The sequence below is a fragment of the Ambystoma mexicanum genome, chromosome 7q (genome assembly GCF_040938575.1).
Source record: "Ambystoma mexicanum isolate Mex_15411 chromosome 7q, UKY_AmexF1_1, whole genome shotgun sequence".
Lineage (NCBI taxonomy): Eukaryota > Metazoa > Chordata > Amphibia > Caudata > Ambystomatidae > Ambystoma > Ambystoma mexicanum.
Window position 1 is genome coordinate 429,375,140 of NC_090941.1, and position 13,216 is coordinate 429,388,355.

Below are 13,216 nucleotides of genomic sequence, written 5' to 3' on the forward strand. Positions count from 1 at the left end.
TTCAAATCATTGCCCCGTGTCTCCCCTGTTACCCCCCACCCACCGCTCATGCCCCGTGTGTCTACTGTTGCCCCCCACCCCCCGCTCATGCCCCATGTCTCCCTCGTGTTTCCCCCTACCCCCTGCTCATGCCCCGTGTTTCCCTCGTGTTTCCCCCATCCCCTGCTCATGCCCCGTGTCTCCCTCCTGTTCCCCCCACCCCCCGCTCATGCCCCGATCCCTCTCTTGTTCCCCCCACCCCCCGCTCATGCCCCGTGTCTCCCTCTTGTACCCCCCACCCCCCCGCTCATGCCCGTGTCTCTCTCTTGTTCCCCCCACCCCCTGCTCATGCCACGTGTTTCCCTCGTGTTACCCCCCACCCCCCCGCTCATGCCCTGTGTGTCTCCTGTTGCCCCCCACCCCCCGCTCATGCCCAGTATCTGCCCTGTTCCCCCCAACCCCCGCACATGCCCCCGTGTGTCTCCTGTTTCCCCCCTCCACCCGCTCATGCCCCGTGTCTCCCTCGTGTTTCCCACCACCCCCGCTCATGCCATGTGTTTCCCTCGTGTTACCCCTCACCCCCCGCTCATGCCCCGTGTCTCCCTCATGTCCCCCCACCCGCTCATGGCCCGTGTTTTCCTTGTGTTACCCCCCACGCCCCACTCATGCCCGTGTCTCCCTCCTGTTCCCCCACCCTCGCTCATGCCCCGTGTCTCCCTCGTGTTTCCCTCCACTCATGCCCCGTGTTTCCCTTGTGTTACCCTCCACCCCCCGCTCATGCCCCGTGTCTCCCTCCTGTTCCCCCTACCCCCCTGCTCATGCCCCGTGTCTCTCTCTTGTTCCCCCCACCACCTGCTCATGCCCGTGTCTGCCTCCTGTACCCCCCACCCCCCGCTCATGCAACGTGTCTCCTTCCTGCACCCCCCACCCCCGCTCATGCTCAGTATCTGCCCTGTTCCCCCATCCCCCGCTCATGCCCTGTGTGTCTCCTGTTTCCCCACCACCACCTGCTCATGCCCCTTGCCTCCCTCGTGTTTCCCCCACCCCTCGCTCATGCCCCCTGTCTCCCTCGTGTTTACCCCCACTCATGCCCCGTGTTTCCCTTGTGTTACCCCCACCCCCTGCTCATGCCCCGTGTCTCCCTCCTGTTTCCCCCACCCCCCCGCTCATGCCCGTGTCTCTCTCTTGTTCCCCCCACCCCCTGCTCATGCCACGTGTTTCCCTTGTGTTACCCCCCACCCCCCGCTCATGCCCTGTGTGTCTCCTGTTGCCCCCCACCCCCGCTCATGCCCTGTGTCTCCCTCGTGTTCCCCCCACCCCTGCTCATGCCCTGTGTTTCTCTTGTGTTACCCCCCACCCCCCCGCTCAGGCCCCGTGTGTCTCCAGTTGCCTGCCCCCCACCCCCGCTCATGCCCCGTGTCTCCCTCATGTTGCCCCCACTGACCCCCTCATGCCCTGTGTTCCCTCGTGTTACCCCCCACCCCCCACTCATGCCCCGTGTTACCCCCACCCCCCCGCTCATGCCCGTGTGTCTCCTGTTGCCCCCACCCCCGCTCATGCCCCGTATCTCCCTTGTGATCCCCCACTCATGCCCCGTGTTTCCCCCTACCCCCTGCTCATGCCCCGTGTTTCCCTCGTGTTACCCCCCCATCCCCCGCTCATGCCCCGTGTCTCCCTCCTGTTCCCCCACCCCCCGCTCATGCCCCGATCCCTCTCTTGTTCCCCCCACCCCCTGCTCATGCCCCGTGTCTCCCTCCTGTACCCCCCAACCCCCGCTCATGCCTCGTGTCTCCCTCCTGTACCCCCCCGCTCATGCCCAGTATCTGCCCTGTTCCCCCCACCCCCCGCTCATGCCCCGTGTCTCCCTCGTGTTTCCCACCACCCCCGCTCATGCCATGTGTTTCCCTCGTGTTACCCCTCACCCCCGCTTATGCCCCGTGTCTCCCTCATGTCCCCTCACCCGCTCATGGCCCCGTGTTTTCCTTGTGTTACCCCCCACCCCCCGCTCATGCCCGTGTCTCCCTCCTGTTCCCCCCACCCTCGCTCATGCCCCGTGTCTCCCTCGTGTTTCCCTCCACTCATGCCCCGTGTTTCCCTTGTGTTACCCCGCACCCCCCGCTCATGCCCCGTGTCTCCCTCCTGTTCCCCCTACCCCCCTGCTCATGCCCCGTGTCTCTCTCTTGTTCCCCCCACCCCCTGCTCATGCCCCGTGTCTCCCTCCTGTACCCCCCACCCCCCGCTCATGCAACATGTCTCCCTCCTGCACCCCCCACCCCCGCTCATGCTCAGTATCTGCCCTGTTCCCCCATCCCCCGCTCATGCCCTGTGTGTCTCCTGTTTCCCCACCACCACCTGCTCATGCCCCTTGCCTCCCTCGTGTTTCCCCCACCCCTCGCTCATGCCCCTGTCTCCCTCGTGTTTACCCCCACTCATGCCCGTGTTTCCCTTGTGTTACCCCCCACCCCCGCTCATGCGCCGTGTCTCCCTCCTGTTCCCCCCCACCCCCCGCTCATGCCCGTGTCTCTCTCTTGTTCCCCCACCCCCTGCTCATGCCACGTGTTTCCCTCGTGTTACCCCCACCCCCCCGCTCATGCCCTGTGTGTCTCCTGTTGCCCCCCACCCCCGCTCATGCCCTGTGTCTCCCTTGTGTTCCCCCCACCCCTGCTCATGCCCTGTGTTTCTCTTGTGTTACCCCCCACCCCCCCGCTCAGGCCCCGTGTGTCTCCAGTTGCCTGCCCCCCACCCCCCGCTCATGCCCCGTGTCTCCCTCATGTTGCCCCCACCGACCCCCTCATGCCCTGTGTTTCCCTCGTGTTACCCCCCACCCCCCGCTCATGCCCCGTGTTTCCCTCGTGTTACCCCCATCCCCCCGCTCATGCCCGTGTGTCTCCTGTTGCCCCCACCCCCGCTCATGCCCCGTATCTCCCTTGTGATCCCCCAGCCCCACTCATGCCCCGTGTTTCCCCCTACCCCCTGCTCATGCCCCGTGTTTCCTTCGTGTTACCCCCCATCCCCCGCTCATGCCCCGTGTCTCCCTCCTGTTCCCCCCACCCCCCGCTCATGCCCCGATCCCTCTCTTGTTCCCCCACCCCCGCTCATGCCCGTGTCTCCCTCCTGTACCCCCAAAACCCTGCTCATGCCTCGTGTCTCCCTCCTGTACCCCCGCTCATGCCCAGTATCTGCCCTGTTCCCCCCACCCCCTGCTCATGCCCCGTGTGTCTCCTGTTTCCCCCACCACCCGCTCCTGCCCCGTGTCTCCCTCGTGTTTCCCCACCACCCCCGCTCATGCCATGTGTTTCCCTCGTGTTACCCCTCACCCCCCGCTCATGGCCCCGTGTTTTCCTTGTGTTACCCCCCCACCCCCCGATCATGCCCGTGTCGCCCTCCTGTTCCCCCCACCCTCGCTCATGCCCCGTGTCTCCCTCGTGTTTCCCTCCACTCATGCCCCGTGTTTCCTTGTGTTACCCCCCACCCCCCGCTCATGCCCCGTGTCTCCCTCCTGTTCCCCCTACCCCCCTGCTCATGCCCCGTGTCTCTCTCTTGTTCCCCCACCCCTGCTCATGCCCCGTGTCTCCCTCCTGTACCCCCCACCCCTGCTCATGCCAACGTGTCTCCCTCCTGTCCCTCTCCACCCCCCCCCTGTCATGCTCAGTATTCTGCCCCTGCCCCCACCCCCGCTCATGCCCTGTGTGTCTCCTGTTTCCCCACCACCACCTGCTCATGCCCCTTGCCTCCCTCGTGTTTCCCCACCCCTCGCCTCATGCCCCGTGTCTCCCTCGTGTTTACCCCCACTCATGCCCCCGTGTTTCCCTTGTGTTACCCCCCACCCCCGCTAATGCCCCGTGTCTCCCTCCTGTTCCCCCCACCACCCCCGCTCATGCCCGTGTCTCTCCATTGTTCCCCCCACCCCCTGCTCATGCCACGTGTTTCCCTCGTGTTACCCCCCACCCCCCGCTCATGCCCTGTGTGTCTCCTGTTGCCCCCCACCCCCCGCTCATGCCCTGTGTCTCCCTCGTGTTCCCCCCACCCCTGCTCATGCCCTGTGTTTCTCTTGTGTTACCCCCCACCCCCCGCTCAGGCCCCGTGTGTCTCCAGTTGCCTGCCCCCCACCCCCCGCTCATGCCCCGTGTCTCCCTCATGTTGCCCCCACCGACCCCCTCATGCCCTGTGTTTCCCTCGTGTTACCCCCCACCCCCCGCTCATGCCCCGTGTTTCCCTCGTGTTACCCCCACCCCCCCGCTCATGCCCGTGTGTCTCCTGTTGCCCCCACCCCCGCTCATGCTCCGTATCTCCTTGTGATCCCCCACCCCCACTCATGCCCCGTGTTTCCCTCGTGTTAACCCCATCCCCACGCTCATGCCCCGTGTCTCCCTCGTGTACCCCCCACCCCCCCGCTCATGCCCTGTGTGTCTCCTGTTGCCCCCCAATCCCCGCTCATGCCCCGTGTCTTCATCGGTTACCCCCCACTCCCTGCTCATGCCCCGTGTCTCCCTCGTGTTCCCCCACCCGCTCATGCCCCGTGTTTCCCTTGTGTTACCCCCCACCTCCCGCTCATGCCCGTGTCTCCCTACTGTTCCCCCACCCCCCGCTCATGCCCCGTGTCTCCCTCGTGTTTCCCCCCACTCATGCCCCGTGTTTCCCTTGTGTTACTCCCCACCCCCCGCTCATGCCCCTGTCTCCCTCCTGTTCCCCCCACCCCCCGCTCATGCCCCGATCTCTCTCTTGTTCCCCCCATCCCCGCTCATGCCCCGTGTCTCCCTCCTGTACCCCCCACCCCCCGCTCATGCCTCGTGTCTCCCTCCTGTACAACCCGCGCTCATGCCCAGTATCTGCCCTGTTCCCCCCACCCCCCGCTCATGCCCCGTGTGTCTCCTGTTTCCCCCCACCACCCGCTCATGCCCCGTGTCTCCCTCATGTTTCCCACCACCCCCGCTCATGCCATGTGTTTCCCTCGTGTTACCCCTCACCCCCTGCTCATGCCCTGTGTCTCCCTCATGTCCCCCCCACCCGCTCATGCCCCGTGTTTTCCTTGTGTTACCCCCCACCCCCTGCTCATGCCCGTGTCTCGCTCCTGTTCCCCCCACCCTCGCTCATGCCCCGTGTCTCCCTCGTGTTTCCCCCCACTCATGCCCCGTGTTTCCCTTGTGTTACCCCCCACCCCCCGCTCATGCCCCGTGTCTCCCTCCTGTTCCCCCCATCCCCCCCGCTCATGCCCCGTGTCCTCTCTCTTGTTCCCCCACCCCCCGCTCATGCCCCGTGTCTCCCTCCTGTACCCCCCACCTCCTGCTCATGCAAAGGTGTCTCCCTCCTGTACCCCCCACCCCCGCTCATGCTCAGTTTCTGCCCTGTTCCCCCACCCCCCGCTCATGCCCTGTGTGTCTCCTGTTTCCCCCCACCACCCGCTCATGCCCCGTGTCTCCCTCGTGTTTCCCCACCCCCGCTCATGCCCTGTGTCTCCCTCGTGTTCCCCCCACCCGCTCATGCCCCGTGTTTCCCTTGTGTTACCCCCCACCCCCCGCTCATGCCCGTGTCTCCCTCCTGTTCCACCCACCCCACGCTCATGCCCTGTGTCTCCCTTGTGTTTCCCCCCACTCTTGCCCCGTGTTTCCCTTGTGTTCCCGCCACCCCCCGCTCATGCCCTGTGTCTCCCTCCTGTACCCCCCACCCCCCGCTCATGCCCCGTCTCTTCCTTCTGTACCCCTCACCCCCGCTCATGCCCACTATCTGCCCTGTTCCCCCCACCCCCGCTCATGCCCCGTGTGTCTCCTGTTCCCCCCCACCACCCGCTCATTCCCCGTGTCTCCCTCGTGTTTCCCCCCACTCCCCGCTCATGCCCTGTGTTTCCCTCGTGTTACCCCCCACACCCCCTCATGCCCCGTGTCTCTGTCCTGTTCCCCCACCCCCGCACATGCCCTGTGTCTCTCTCTTGTTCCCCCCACCCCCCGCTCATGCCCCGTGTCTCCCTCCTGTTCCCCCCACCCCCCACTCATGCCCCATGTCTCCCTTGTGTTTCCCCCCACCCCCTGCTCATGCCCAGTGTCTCCCTCCTGTACCCCCCACCCTCCAATCATGCCCCGTGTCTCCCTCTTTTTCCCCCCACCCCCTGCTCATGCCTCGTGTTTTCCTCGTGTTCTCCCCACCCCCGCTCATGCTCCGTGTGTCTCCTGTTTCCACCCACCCCCGCTCATGCCCCGTGTCTCCCTCGTGTTTCCCCCACCCCCCGTTCATGCCCCGTGTTTCCCTCATGTTACCCCCACCCCCGCTCATGTGCCCCGTGTCTCCCTCCTGTTCCCCCCACCCCCCGCTCATGCCCCGTGTCTCTCTCTTGTTCCCCCCACCCCCCGCTCATTCCCCGTGTTTCCCTCGTGTTACCCCCACCCCCTGCTCATGTGCCCTGTATCTCCCTCCTGTTCCCCACCCCCCGCTCATGCCCCGTGTCTCTCTCTTGTTCCCCCCACCCCCCGCTCATGCCCCGTGTCTCCCTCCGGTACCCCCCCACCCCCTGCTCATGCCCAGTATCTGCTCTGTTCCCCCCAACCCCCGTTCATGCCCTGTGTGTCTCCTGTTTCCACCCACCCCCGCTCATGCCCAGTGTCTCCCTCGTGTTTCCCCCACCCCCCGCTCATGCCCCGTGTTTTCCTCGTGTTACCCTCACCCCCCGCTCATCGCTCATGTGCCCCGTGTCTCGCTCCTGTTCCCCCCACCTCCCGCTCATGCCCCGTGTCTCTCTCTTGTTCCCCCCACCCCCCGCTCATGCCCCGTGTCTCCCTCCGGTACCCCCCACCCCCCGCTCATGCCCCGTGTCTCCCTCCTGTTACCCCCGGCCCCCACTCATGCCCCATGTCTCCCTTGTGTTTCCCCCCACCCCCTGCTCATGCCCAGTGTCTCCCTCCTGTACCCCCACCCTCCAATCATGCCCCGTGTCTGCCTCGTGTTCCCCCCACCCCCTGCTCATGCCTTGTGTTTTCCTCGTGTTCTCCCCACTCCCCGCTCATGCTCCGTGTGTCTCCTGTTGTCCCCCACCCCCCGCTCATGCCCCGTGTCTCCCTCATGTTCCCCCCCACCCCCCGCTCATGCCCAGTGTGTCTCCTGTTGCCCCCGACCCCCGCTCATGCCCCGTGTGTTCCTCGTGTTCCCCCCACCCCCCTCATGCCCTGTGTTTCCCTCGTGTTACCCCACCCCCCCGCTCATGCCCCGTGTTTCTCCTGTTGCCCCCACCCCCCGCTCATGCCCTGTGTCTCCTTCGTGTTCCCCACCCCCTGCTCATGCACCATGTTTCCCTCGTTTTACCCCCCACACCCCCTGCTCTTGCCCCGTGTCTCCCTCGTGTTCCCCCCACCCCCGCTCATGCCCCGTGTCTTCCTCGTGTACCCTCCACCCCCCGCTCATGCCCCGTGTGTCTCCTGTTTCCCCCCAACCCCCCACTCATGCCCCATGTCTCCCTTGTGTTTCCCCCCACCCCCTGCTCATGCCCAGTGTCTCCCTCCTGTACCCCCCACCCTCCAATCATGCCCCGTGTCTCCCTCTTGTTCCCCCCACCCCCTGCTCATCCCCCGTGTTTCCCTCATGTTACCCCCACCCCCCGCTCATGTGCCCCGTGTCTCCCTCCTGTTCCCCCCACCCCCCGCTCATGCCCCGTGTCTCTCTCTTGTTCCCCCCACCCCCCGCTCATGCCCCGTTTTTCCCTCGTGTTACCCCCACCCCCCGCTCATGTGCCCCGTGTCTCCCTCCTGTTCCCCCCACCCCCTGCTCATGCCCCGTGTCTCTCTCTTGTTCCCCCCACCCCCCGCTCATGCCCCGTGTCTCCCTCCGGTACCCCCCCACCCCCCGCTCATGCCCAGTATCTGCTCTGTTCCCCCCAGCCCCCGTTCATGCCCTGTGTGTCTCCTGTTTTCACCCACCCCCGCTCATGCCCAGTGTCTCCCTCGTGTTTCCCCCACCCCCCGCTCATGCCCCGTGTTTCCCTCGTGTTACCCTCACCCCCCGCTCATCGCTCATGTGCCCCGTGTCTCCCTCCTGTTCCCCCCACCCCCCGCTCATGCCCCGTGTCTCTCTCTTGTTCCCCCCACCCCCCGCTCATGCCCCGTGTCTCCCTCCGGTACCCCCCCACCCCCCGCTCATGCCCCGTGTCTCCCTCCTGTTACCCCCGCCCCCCACTCATGCCCCATGTCTCCCTTGTGTTTCCCCCCACCCCCTGATCATGCCCAGTGTCTCCCTCCTGTACCCCCACCCTCCAATCATGCCCCGTGTCTCCCTCGTGTTCCCCCCACCCCCTGCTCATGCCTTGTGTTTTCCTCGTGTTCTCCCCACCCCCCGCTCATGCTCCGTGTGTCTCCTGTTGCCCCCCACCCCCCGCTCATGCCCCGTGTCTCCCTCATGTTCCCCCCCACCCCCCGCTCATGCCCAGTGTGTCTCCTGTACACCCACCCCCGTTCATGCCCCGTGTCTCCCTCCTGTACCCCCCCAACCCCCGCTCATGCCCAGTATCTGCCCTGTTCCCCCACCACTGTTCATGCCCCGTGTGTCTCCTGTTTCCACCCACCCCCGCTCATGCCCCGTGTCTCCCTCGTGTTTCCCCCACCCCCCGCTCATGCCCCGTGTTTCCCTTGTGTTACCCCTACCCCCCACTCATGTGCCCCGTGTCTCCCTCCTGTTCCCCCCACCCCCCGCTCATGCCCCGTGTCTCTCTCTTGTTCCCCCCACCCCCCGCTCATGCCCCGTGTCTCCCTCCTGTACCCCCCCACCCCCCGCTCATGCCTCGTGTCTCCCTCCTGTTCCCCCCACCCCCCACTCATGCCCCATGTCTCCCTTGTGTTTCCCCCCACCCCCTGCTCATGCCCAGTGTCTCCCTCCTGTACCCCCCACCCCCCACTCATGCCCCGTTTCTCCCTCCTGCACCCCCCACCCCCTGCTCATGCCCCGTGTCTCCCTCGTGTTCCCCCCACTCCCTGCTCATGCCTCGTGTCTTCCTTGTGTTCTCCCCTCCCCCCGCTCATGCTCCGTGTGTCTCCTGTTACCCCCCACCCCCCGCTCATACCCCATGTCTCCCTCATGTTCCCCCCACCCCCCGCTCATGCCCAGTGTGTCTCCTGTTGCCCCCCACCCCCGCTCATGCCCCGTGTGTTCCTTCTGTTCCCCCCACCCCCCCTCATGCCCTGTGTTTCCCTCGTGTTACCCCACCCCCCGCTCATGCCCCATGTTTCTCCTGTTGCCCCCACCCCCCGCTCATGCCCTGTGTCTCCTTCGTGTTCCCCACCCCCTGCACCATGTTTCCCTCGTTTTACCCCCCACACCCCTGCTCATGCCCCGTGTCTCCCTCGTGTTCCCTCCACCCCCGCTCATGCCCCGTGTCTTCCTCGTGTACCCCCCACCCCCCGCTCATGCCCCGTGTGTCTCCTGTTGCCCCCCAACCCCCGCTCATGCCCCGTGTGTCTCCTGTTGCCCCCCACCCCCCACTCATGCCCTGTGTGTCTCCTGTTGCCCCCACCTGCCCTGTGTGTCTCCTGTTGCCCCCTGCTCATGCCCCATGTCTCTCTCTTGTTCCCCCCACCCCCCGCCCATGCCCTATGTCTCCCTCCTGTACTCCCCACCCCCCGCTCATTCCCTGTGTCTCCCTCCTGTTCCCCCCACCCCCGCTCATGCCCTGTTTCTCCCTCGCGCTTCCCCCCACCCCCCGCTCATGCCCGTGTTTCCCTCGTGTTACCCCCCCACCCCCCGCTCATGCCCCGTGTCTCCCTTGTGTTCCCCCACCCCCCGCTCATGCCCCGTGTCTCCCTCGTGTTCCCCCCACCCCATGCTCATGCCCCGTGTCTCCCTCCTGTACCCCCAACCCCCGCTCATGCCCCGTGTCTCCCTCCTGTACCCCCCACCCCCCACTCATGCCCCGTGTTTCCCTTGTGTTCCCCGCACCCCCCGCTCATGCCCCGTGTCTCCCTCCTGTACCCCCCACCCCCCGCTCATGCCCCGTATCTCCCTCCTGTACCCCTCACCCCCTCTCATGCCCACTATCTGCCCTGTTCCCCCCACCCCCCTGCTCATGCCCCGTGTGTCTCCTGTTTCCCCCCACCACCCGCTCATGCCCCGTGTCTCCCTCGTGTTTCCCCCCACTCCCCGCTCATGCCCTGTGTTTCCCTCGTGTTAACCCCACACCCCCTCATGCCCCGTGTCTCTGTCCTGTTCCCCCACCCCCGCTCATGCCCTGTGTCTCTCTCTTGTTCCCCCCCACTCCCCGTTAATGCCCCGTGTCTCCCTCCTGTACCCCCCCACACCCCGCTCATGCCCAGTATCTGCCCTGTTCCCCCATCCCCCGTTCATGCCCTGTGTGTCTCCTGTTTCCACCCACCCCCGCTCATGCCCCGTGTCTCCCTCTTGTTTCCCCCACCCCCCGCTCATGCCCCATGTTTCCCTCGTGTTACCCCATCCCCCGCTCATGTGCCCCGTGTCTCCCTCCTGTTCCCCCCAACCCCCACTCTTGCCCCGTGTCTCTCTCTTGTTCCCCCCACCCCCCGCTCATGCCCCGTGTCTCCCTCCTGTACCCCCCACCCCCCGCTCATGCCCCGTGTCTCCCTCCTGTTCCCCCCACCCCCCACTCATGCCCCATGTCTCCCTTGTGTTTCCCCCCACCCCCTGCTCATGCCCAGTGTCTCCCTCATGGACCCCCCACCCTCCGCTCATGCCCCGTGTCTCCCTCCTGTACCCCCCACCCCCTGCTCATGCCCTGTGTCTCCCTTGTGTTCCCCCCACCCCCTGCTCATGCCTCGTGTCTTCCTCGTGTTTTCCCCACCCCCCGCTCATGCTCCGTGTGTCTCCTGTTGCCCCCCACCCCCCGCTCATGCCCAGTGTGTCTCCTGTTGCCCCCCCACCCCCGCTCATGCCCCGTGTGTTCCTCGTTTTCCCCCCACCCCCCTCATGCCCTGTGTTTCCCTCGTGTTACCTCACCTCCCGCTCAGGCCCCGTGTTTCTCCTGTTGCCCCCTCCCCCCGCTCATGCCCTGTGTCTCCTTCGTGTTTCCCACCCCCGCTCATGCCCCGTATCTCCCTTGTGTTCCCCCCACCCCATGCTCATGCCCCATGTCTCCCTCCTGTACCCCCCACCCCCGCTCATGCCCCGTGTCTCCCTCCTGTACCCCCCACCCCCTGCTCATGCCCCATGTCTCCCTCGTGTTCCCCCCACCCCCCGCTCATGCCTTGTGTTTTCCTCGTGTTCTCCCCACCCCCCGCTCATGCTCCATGTGTCTCCTGTTGCCCCTCACACCCCACTCATGCCCCATGTCTCCCTTTATGTTCCCCCCCACCCCCCGCTCATGCCCAGTGTGTCTCCTGTTGCCCCCCCACCCCCGCTCATGCCCCGTGTGTTCCTCGTTTTCCCCCCACCCCCCTCATGCCCTGTGTTTCCCTCGTGTTACCCCACCTCCCGCTCAGGCCCCGTGTTTCTCCTGTTGCCCCCTCCCCCCGCTCATGCCCTGTGTCTCCTTCGTGTTTCCCACCCCCGCTCATGCCCCGTATCTCCCTTGTGTTCCCCCCACCCCATGCTCATGCCCCATGTCTCCCTCCTGTACCCCCCACCCCCGCTCATGCCCCGTGTCTCCCTCCTGTACCCCCCACCCCCTGCTCATGCCCCATGTCTCCCTCGTGTTCCCCCCACCCCCCGCTCATGCCTTGTGTTTTCCTCGTGTTCTCCCCACCCCCCGCTCATGCTCCATGTGTCTCCTGTTGCCCCTCACACCCCACTCATGCCCCATGTCTCCCTCATGTTCCCCCCACCCCCCGCTCATGCCCTGTGTGTCTCCTGTTGCCCCCCACCCCCGCTCATGCCCTGTGTGTCCCTCATGTTCCCCCCACTCCCGCTTATGCCCCGTGTTTCCCTCGTGTTACCCCCACCCCCTGCTCATGCCCCGTGTCTCCCTCGTGTTTCCCCCACCCCCCGCTCATGCCCCATGTTTCCCTCGTGTTACCCCCATCCCCCGCTCATGTGCCCCGTGTCTCCCTCCTGTTCCCCCCAACCCCCACTCTTGCCCCGTGTCTCTCTCTTGTTCCCCCCACCCCCCGCTCATGCCCCGTGTCTCCCTCCTGTACCCCCCACCCCCCGCTCATGCCCCGTGTCTCCCTCCTGTTCCCCCCACCCCCCACTCATGCCCCATGTCTCCCTTGTGTTCCCCCCACCCCCTGCTCATGCCCAGTGTCTCCCTCATGGACCCCCCACCCTCCGCTCATGCCCCGTGTCTCCCTCCTGTACCCCCCACCCCCTGCTCATGCCCTGTGTCTCCCTTGTGTTCCCCCCACCCCCTGCTCATGCCTCGTGTCTTCCTCGTGTTTTCCCCACCCCCCGCTCATGCTCCGTGTGTCTCCTGTTGCCCCCCACCCCCCGCTCATGCCCAGTGTGTCTCCTGTTGCCCCCCCACCCCCGCTCATGCCCCGTGTGTTCCTCGTTTTCCCCCCACCCCCCTCATGCCCTGTGTTTCCCTCGTGTTACCCCACCTCCCGCTCAGGCCCCGTGTTTCTCCTGTTGCCCCCTCCCCCCGCTCATGCCCTGTGTCTCCTTCGTGTTTCCCACCCCCGCTCATGCCCCGTATCTCCCTTGTGTTCCCCCCACCCCATGCTCATGCCCCATGTCTCCCTCCTGTACCCCCCACCCCCGCTCATGCCCCGTGTCTCCCTCCTGTACCCCCCACCCCCTGCTCATGCCCCATGTCTCCCTCGTGTTCCCCCCACCCCCCGCTCATGCCTTGTGTTTTCCTCGTGTTCTCCCCACCCCCCGCTCATGCTCCATGTGTCTCCTGTTGCCCCTCACACCCCACTCATGCCCCATGTCTCCCTTTATGTTCCCCCCCACCCCCCGCTCATGCCCAGTGTGTCTCCTGTTGCCCCCCCACCCCCGCTCATGCCCCGTGTGTTCCTCGTTTTCCCCCCACCCCCCTCATGCCCTGTGTTTCCCTCGTGTTACCCCACCTCCCGCTCAGGCCCCGTGTTTCTCCTGTTGCCCCCTCCCCCCGCTCATGCCCTGTGTCTCCTTCGTGTTTCCCACCCCCGCTCATGCCCCGTATCTCCCTTGTGTTCCCCCCACCCCATGCTCATGCCCATTGTCTCCCTCCTGTACCCCCCACCCCCGCTCATGCCCCGTGTCTCCCTCCTGTACCCCCCACCCCCTGCTCATGCCCCATGTCTCCCTCGTGTTCCCCCCACCCCCCGCTCATGCCTTGTGTTTTCCTCGTGTTCTCCCCACCCCCCGCTCATGCTCC